The sequence below is a fragment of the Lycium barbarum genome, chromosome 3 (assembly GCF_019175385.1).
Source record: "Lycium barbarum isolate Lr01 chromosome 3, ASM1917538v2, whole genome shotgun sequence".
Taxonomy (NCBI): domain Eukaryota; kingdom Viridiplantae; phylum Streptophyta; class Magnoliopsida; order Solanales; family Solanaceae; genus Lycium; species Lycium barbarum.
In genome coordinates, this window is record NC_083339.1 from 14,952,080 (window position 1) to 14,960,620 (window position 8,541).

Consider the following 8,541-nt stretch of genomic DNA (forward strand, 5'->3'; position numbering starts at 1 on the left):
CCCATTCTCCTTAGGACCCTACTTAAAAATAACCAGGACACCCTTGCTAGATGACCACATTTGCTAATTTGCCTCTCAATCTAATGTCAGACACAATCTCTTGAGTCAACAACACATTCTCAATAATATTCCTACCCTTTACAAAACCTGATTGGTTTGCAGATATTAGTTTTGGCAAGACTTTATCCATTAATTACTCTTGAGATTACCTTATTTATGAAGTTAATAAGGCTTATAGGTCTCATGTCTGAATATGTTTCCACCTCATTCTTCTTTGGCAGCAACACTAGATTAGTGTGAGTAATAGATTTAGGAAGTGTGTGACCTTCCCAAAAGGCTTTAACCACACTATAAACATCATTTCCAACTATGTCCCAACAAGATTGATAGAACAAACCATTCAATCCATCAAGACCACTAGTATTGTCACATGATAATTCAAATACTGCATTTTTGACCTCATCAACAGTTGGCATAGCACAAATCATCTCATTATCCTCTTGTGACGCCATTGCAGGAATATGATTCAAAATAGAAGAATCAGAGCCTCCAAAGTAAATTGCACTTGATAAAAAGAAATAGCTTCAGCTGCAACATCATCTAATTGGTTAACCAATTTCCTTCAGAATCTTTGATCTTTTTCAATAAAGTTATTTTCCTTCTACTATTAATCATATTATGGAAGAATCTAATGTTCCTATCTCCTTCTGCAAAGTGAGTGAATCCATATTTTTGCCTCCAAAATTCCTTCTCATAATGCAAATATCTCTTCATTTCTGCCAAAGCTATTTGAAGAATCATTCTATTTATTTCTGATGGCATCTCTTAAAACAACTACTCTTTAACCTTAACAATATCTTCCCTGATACTGAGCTGCTTAAAGATATCACCAGCAGTCTGCTTACTCCTAATGCTCTTTTAACATGTTTCAACTTTTGCTTGAAAGAAATAAAGACATCATCTAATTCATCTGCAAACCAATTATGCCTCGCAATCTCCTTAAATCCCTCATGCTCAATCCTAAATTTCAAAAATTTGAGTGTTCTCACAAAGTGTTGGGATTGATCATTTCCAGAAAGTAGCATGGGAGCATGATCAGAACCAGTTCTTGACAAATGATCAACTTCCAACTGTCCAAACCGATCATGAAACTGTTTATTGGATAGCATCCTATCCAACCTTTTGAAAATGCACTCATGATATGATCTACCATTCCACTATGTGAAAGGACTACCCTTAAAGTTGATTTCAGCTAATTCACAAGAGTTGATACAAAAAGCTAACTCTTCAAATTCTTGGGGATAAACAGGAAATCCACCAATCTTTTCTTCCTCATTCAATATGACATTGAAATCCCCTCCAATAAGCCAAGGTGCACTCATACCATCAAGCCAAGCAATGCATGTTGTTACTGCTCACTTTTACACGGGCACATAAAAGCTACTAAGAGGTTGTTGGAGCTCTAATTGGATTTAATATTTTTAGAGCCACCACCTAATTTATTAAGGTAAATTAGGAAAATTGGGTAAAAGGGTTTATCAATCAAGAGAAAAAATCTTTTTGGACCAGAGTTCGAGATAAGGGTTTTGGTGATCCCCTAGAAAAGATTTTAAGCACTCTAGTATTAAGGATTTTGACTGACGAGATTCAATGTGTGATTAATGTGATTATTTGCTAAAATGTTTACTTTATAGCTTTGTCACGCCCCGAACCTGAGCCTGGACGTAACACGGCACTCGGTGCCTGACTGCATATGACTGAGCGAACCAACTGGCTGGCTGAATCAACATGTGATACCAAAACATAAATGATTTATAAAATAAAACTAACACATGCTGATTAACTGAAAGTCTGACTGAAATATCATAATGCAGAAATACTTAGATGATCTGAAAATATCTGAAAGTAGACAACATGGCTAAACCAAAACAACTGAACAACTAAGTATAACTGTCAACAAGGCTAACATAACAAATATCTGACTGTCTGGATTCTGTCTATGAAGCCTCTAAGAATACTGAATAATAGAGTTGTCTATAAACTGAAATAACTGGCTAGCTGACAACGCCCCGAAGGAATTTGGGGCTCACCAGTAGCTGATACGTGCACTCCTAAATAGCTAAGTCGTTAACCTGTATATCGTTGCGATGTAGGCCCCCAAGCAATATAAAAGGGACATCAGCACATTTTAATTGTACTGGTATGTAAAACAACTGAAGCAATAAAGTACTGAAATTGATAACTGATAACTGTAAACTGTGATAGCAAAGGAAGTAGAGATATGAATACTCCCTGCTCTGTCTCTGAATCATCTATTTTATCTATGTTTATATATGTGGGGCCTCGACCCAATAATAAATGCACGTTATGGCCTCGGCCTAGTAGTGCGTCAGTCAATGGCCTCGGCCAAGTATACGTATACATAAGACCGTGCCCTTGGGCAAAATCACATATGTTCAATTATGGTTAATTAATAAAGACTGAGACCATAACAACAATGAACAATACTGAACTGAAATAGACATGCAGACTGAACTGAGAACATTGATTGTTTCTGAGCATACTGAATTTCTATACTGAGACTCATGTGGTAGCAATACATAAGTCTATAAAGATTACGTGTTGAGTTCATGATATTCAAATTGACAACCATGAACGAATTCTGTAACTGCAATCCTAGGAGATAACAGTTCTACAACATATCATGAAACTAGGGCTAAACTATATTCTGAGTCAAATTACTGACAAGTATGAAGAATGAAGCGTACGGAGAATCATGAACATTCCCTAACGTAGATAGTTAGCCTCACATACCTTAATTCCAGCCTTTGAGCGTAGTACAACATTCGTCAACCCTTTCAACTTTAATCTATATCAATACAAGTCAAAGGGATTCTATATTAACAATAATATTCATGCTTTGGTCATCTAAGCATTTTATCAAACACTTGGGGGCATAAAGCTCCACAATCTCCATTAATGGTGTTTCTTCACCCAATTCCCATTCTATTACTTCTAGGTGATTCTACAATCTCAATTTGATGAAAGTAACATCATTCTTCATCACCCATATGACTACAACAATCCTAAGTTAAAAATCCAAAACCCTAGCATAGTTTATATGATACTCTCTATCAAACCCATTTACGATTCTCCCAAGAACTCATCAATTCACAACTATAAGTGATTAGAGAGTAGAAGTATTACCTTTTTGAATTTCAATCCTCTTGAATTCGAATTCTAGGGTTCTTTTGTCCAAGACGAAGATTCAATCGATAATGTATGGAATAGATTGAGATTCTAGCATTAATCTTTGTTATATTGATGTAATAATAAATGGGGTTTGAGTAGAAACTCACCTTGGATGATTTGTGGAAGACCTAGAGTGTTTTCTCTCCATAAATATGGTTTATAAAGAAGTGGGAAAAGTTTTTCGGAGTTGGGTACATATAAAATTCGAAAAAAGACGTTTAAGGCATAATTTGGCCTGGTGCGTCGCCCCGAGAGTCGCCCTGGGCGGCGCACTTGGCCTATTCTACAGGACCTGATGAAAATTACATTTTTATGCAAATTTTGTCTTGGGGTGGTGCCTAGGGCGTCGCCCGGGGCGGCGCCCTAGGCCATTCGGACAACGTTTGGTAAAATGGCCATAACTCCTAGTACAAAACTATGTTTCGGGTCCGTAATATATCGTTGGAAAGATATTTTAAAGGGCTACAACTTTTATGTTTTACATTTTCTCAAATTCCCAACAGCTTTTCACTAAATTGGGCTGGAAGGCAGACGTATCAAAAACTTAGCCGATTCTATCGAATCTGAGCACCCCTCTATTAGCCATTCTATCGAATCTGAGCAATCCATGCTCTTCTAGTTCTTCGTCCGAAGCTCTAAGCATCCGATCCTTTTACTTCGTCTTTGAGCTTTGCTCTCTATACTTGTTTTATTTGTACCTCGCACAACGAAAAGAAAAGTAGTTAGTCAAAATGGTATGCCACGCCATAGGGTGACATTTATGAACATAAAAATAATATCCCTCAGACTAGTATCAAACTTTGAGAGCTTTGATTACGGAGGCTCAGAATCTTGTTTCGAATGTGGCAAAGAAACCCGAAACATGTCTTGGCTGCAAACTAGTGGCAATTCTAGTTGCCTCGCCAAATGCATGTTGGTTCCTACCTCGTGATATTATTATGAGGTAATCATCGCCTAAACCAAGAGATAACCTTTCCGGACAAGGCATGGCCTCAAATTAAATGTTCTCATAATAGTTCTTGGTCAACAAAATGGGCATCAAATATAGCCCACCATCCCCTCTAAAATATGGCAACAAGTCCATGAAAATGCCTCGAGGACAGTTGGGATTTGCAACTCCCAAATCATGCAAAGGAAAAGGTGAAGAATGAGTATCCAGAAACATAGGGATTTTGGCAAGATAGCTCAAATGAGATTCTTCACTTACTAATTATCATAATTTGGTAAGTTTTTTCCTTTGAAAATAGGTTAAGATAATTAAGAAAAAAAAATCAGGTCTCGAGACTTTGAATCTATCACAACAATTCACAGTATAATCAAAGTTCTGGAAATCGTAGAACATAAAGAAAGATGCATATTATTTCTTAAAGAAGAATCTGGCGCTCTATTTTATTAAAGGATAACTGTGAAGACACATTCCCACTACTAGCAAGTACTTGAATTTATTTCAGACACTAATAAACAAATAAATTTGGCACTTGGCATGTCATTACTTAACTCATATGTTTCCAAGAAAAGTGAACTTAAGAGGATATTTAACTACACAAATCTTTAAAGACCTCTTGCTCAAATAAACCATCTAAAAAAGACAAGATTAGCAGATTTCGATGAGAAAAAAGGTAATCTTTACTGATTCAAAAAGAGTTATAACTTTGGGCTCAAACTGTTGCCACACTATCAATTTTATAAATGTTTGAGGCGAAAACTTATGCTGGCACAATTCATCTTTAAACGAATATGACCAAACTTAAGATCTTCCAACTTGATTTGGAGTAAAATATGTTCAGAACATCCCAACAAAGAAAGAGGGCAGATAATTAAGTATATAAACTAGTAGATAACATAATGCCAATTCAAGATATCACACTGATAAGAGCCCATTAAACATGGTTTTGGCCAACGAAATTCCTAGATCGTGTTACACTGTTCATATAATAGAAAGAAAACAACCCATGGACAAATATCATTTTAGCTTTTCAATTTTTCGAATTGAGAAAGATAAACACTAGATTCTCAGAGACAGTCGTCTCATCGTTTAAACAAAATTCGCAAGGTTTTCCTATCTTATTAGAATACCAACAAGTGATGGTGATTAATGGTTCCACAAGGTGTAATTCCTAGAACTGAGATTCTAGAAACATGAGTTTTACATGAAATTTGACATGGAACTTAGTACAGAATCAGATGGAAAGCTAAACAGGCAGACAGTCATCTCAGCTATCTTTCACTTCAAATGGGGACTTAACTAAAAAATGAAAATGAACAGGGAACTTAAACACTGATGTTAATGGCTAAAGGAAAACAAAATTATACTTCTTTAACAAAACATACATAATTAAGGAAAAGCAACAAGAGTGTAAATGTCTACTTCAACATAATCACATGAAATTCGACATAATCACATGAAATTCGACAACAGAAATTAAATATGGCGAGAGTCACTTCATTCTTGCACACACAAATACCAAGAGAAATCACAAACATTCAAAACTCATAACAGCAAGTAACTTAACAAACCTGGAAAACAGAAACTACTAACATAAATAGAGCAATTACTCCAAGCCTTTCATACATAATTGTTATAAGTTGTGCGTCCACCAAACAGTATATGAGGGACCCGGTAGTGTACCAGTTCCCTTATGTAATGCAGTACGAGAATCAACACAAGATTTTTACTTGGAAAACTCCTTGCTCAATGGATTAAAAACCACGACCTACCCCTATAGGATTTAAACTCCACTAACCGAGCAACTCAGGTTACAACTCTGTCGTAAGCTAGGAATTAACTCTCATAATCCCTCACCCTTATAATAACGCTCATGCAACCCTCACCACCCTTGACTACCCCTAGCCAAGGACCACTAATACACCTAGATTTACCCCATCCTAGTGTACCACTCAAAGGCACCCTTTGAAAATTCACCACAGTGACTAACTCTAGCCACACACTAATAAAACTAAGCTAACTTTAGCCTAGTGTACCACTCAAGAGCTTGTGGAAGCAACCTTGAGAATTTAGGACACCTACAAATAGCTTCATTTTATGGAAGAGTATGTTTACAGTTTAAGCACAAAAGAATAGAGACTCAACAACCTAAGGACCTAAAACATCTTCAGTTCTAGACCTGGTCCTTCGGGTTACTGTGGCTCTGTTCTTGAGGAACACCTTGAACGGTGGAGACTTGCACTTTGGATGGAGCAATTTTTGAATTGTGCAAGAAGAGTCTTCTCTTGGAAGATGATGTCTTTATATGCACGGAGAGAGAGTAGAGATGACCACTCAGGAAATATGGACCGTTAATCAGTCGGCCTTGATGAGGTACCGTTGTTCAGCTGCATTGTACTTTTCAGCCGCTCACTTTACAGCTGTGAATTTGAACTTCAGCTTGAGTGGCCAGAACCTTTATCTGGAGGAACTTAGCTCCTCATCTGTTCTTCAAACACGTTGTAAGTACTAGATACACTGTCAGTATGCATTGTTGGCTGAGAAGGCTGGAGACCTGATACCATCTGGTCCTTCTGACTCAACATCACTAGTCTCTCATACATGAGCAATTCCTGTAGGCATTTGATCCTTCAAAGAGCGTGTTAGACAAGCAGCATATGAGATATCATAAGGTTAACCAAGTTCAGACATATGAACCTAATTGTATCTGGTTTCTTAGGGTTTGTCATGTCATCAAAACATATCATTTCTTATCAATAACCAAATGGAAGCTAAACATCTTATAAAGCTGAATTAAACCAAAGAAAAGCATAAACAAACAAAACCTTTAAAAAAATGTTAAAATAAAAAAGGAGAATTACTTTTTTGTCAAGCAGCGATGGCGGCGACGAGAGTTGAGTCGATCACTCATTCACCCAAACCAACTAGTCTGATGAATCGGAAGAGAGACCAAAAATTTAACTATTACCTAGAAACTTCCTCGAAACACAAGGCTTAGTTGAGTGTCTGAGTGTTTCTACTCTTGAGGGTGTAAAAACCCATTGTAGGTGTAAAAACCATATTTGTGGGTCTCCAAACCTCTCCTGAGGTGTATCAAACCTCTTGTAAATGAAGATAGAGAGTCCTATTTTTCGAACCCCATCTAGGTTTTTTTTGGAAGTCCAAATTTGACATGGGACAGCTATTGAAGTTGAAATTCATTTTGAATGCATTTGAAATCCGAATCTTACAGGGGAAGCAAAGCAGAATTGAAAAGAAAAATAAAAAAGGAATAGGTTACTGTTTGAAATTCAATTCACCCGAGCTAGCGGACAAATGCCATCAAAGGACTGCTATTTTCAGCTCAACAAAACCTGGTATGGCCGAAAGGAAATGAGAATCTTTGCTGAAAATGGCACTTGCGTTCTTGGTATAGGGTTCATTTGTTTTTGTTTTTTTCCTTTTTGTTTGTGGATTAAAAATGAGACCCAAGGCTATTGTTTTAGGGGGGGGGGGGGGGGGTGTGAAAATAAGGAGAATGGGCCGGGTCATTTTAGGTGTTGGGTTGGAACGATCAGATAAATGGGCTGGAAAGGCTGGTCTTTGAGGTTTAGAAAATATGACTATGATTGAATTTAAATGGTAACCCATTTTTGTGAAAATTAGCCAACTCAATCAAATCTTGTAAAATCCGACCCATTTTAAATAAGTTTGAGATAAATTAAATATCCAACTAGCTAATTAAACTTCTCGACTTAACAGAGTAAAATAATGGACTACATAGTGAAGGACTTTAATTTACCAATAAAATACGTACTAAAATAAACACTTGCTTTCTGTCATAAATTGATTTTAAAAGTTATAAAATAGACATAATTTATACGTAAACATTTATTAAGGTATTTTCCCAATGAAATGGTAAAATCTCGCCAAAAGCTGTTTTAGAAAGCATTGTAGATTTTCTGAATAATTCTTTTACTCTGTTTGCGATTCAAGAAGCTTGACTAGTTAATTTAAATTTTTGGAGGGGAAAAATTGGGTGTCAACACATGCTATCCCATAAAGAAAGTCTTTCAAAAGCATCACATTTTGCATACACCAAAGTTACAACCATAGTCTTGTCCATCTCGGGAAAAAACAGCTTTAGAGTGACTTGTTGAGCAGTGTCCTCTAATATTTCCACATCAATATGGTCATTCACAAAAAACCAGATTTTTCCACTACAATTATTGTTGGCATATGGCATGCCTATTCTTCTCCTATACTGATGAATTTTACTAGTATGTTGAAAAGGCTCCATCAATACAATTAGAAAAAATTTGTGATGCCTGTGCACCATTTTCACTCTATGAAAAGCCTTCTGA

At 36.5% G+C, this 8,541-nt stretch overlaps 1 long non-coding RNA gene across 1 annotated transcript; it reads right to left on the reverse strand.

The window, feature by feature from the left end:
* Positions 1 to 5,774: 5,774 nt before the first annotated feature.
* Positions 5,775 to 7,658, reverse strand: LOC132630487 (uncharacterized). Its single transcript, XR_009578595.1, has 2 exons — positions 7,060 to 7,658; positions 5,775 to 6,826 (listed from the first exon to the last, which is right to left on the reverse strand). It is a non-coding gene; the product is annotated as an uncharacterized LOC132630487 (long non-coding RNA).
* Positions 7,659 to 8,541: the final 883 nt, after the last annotated feature.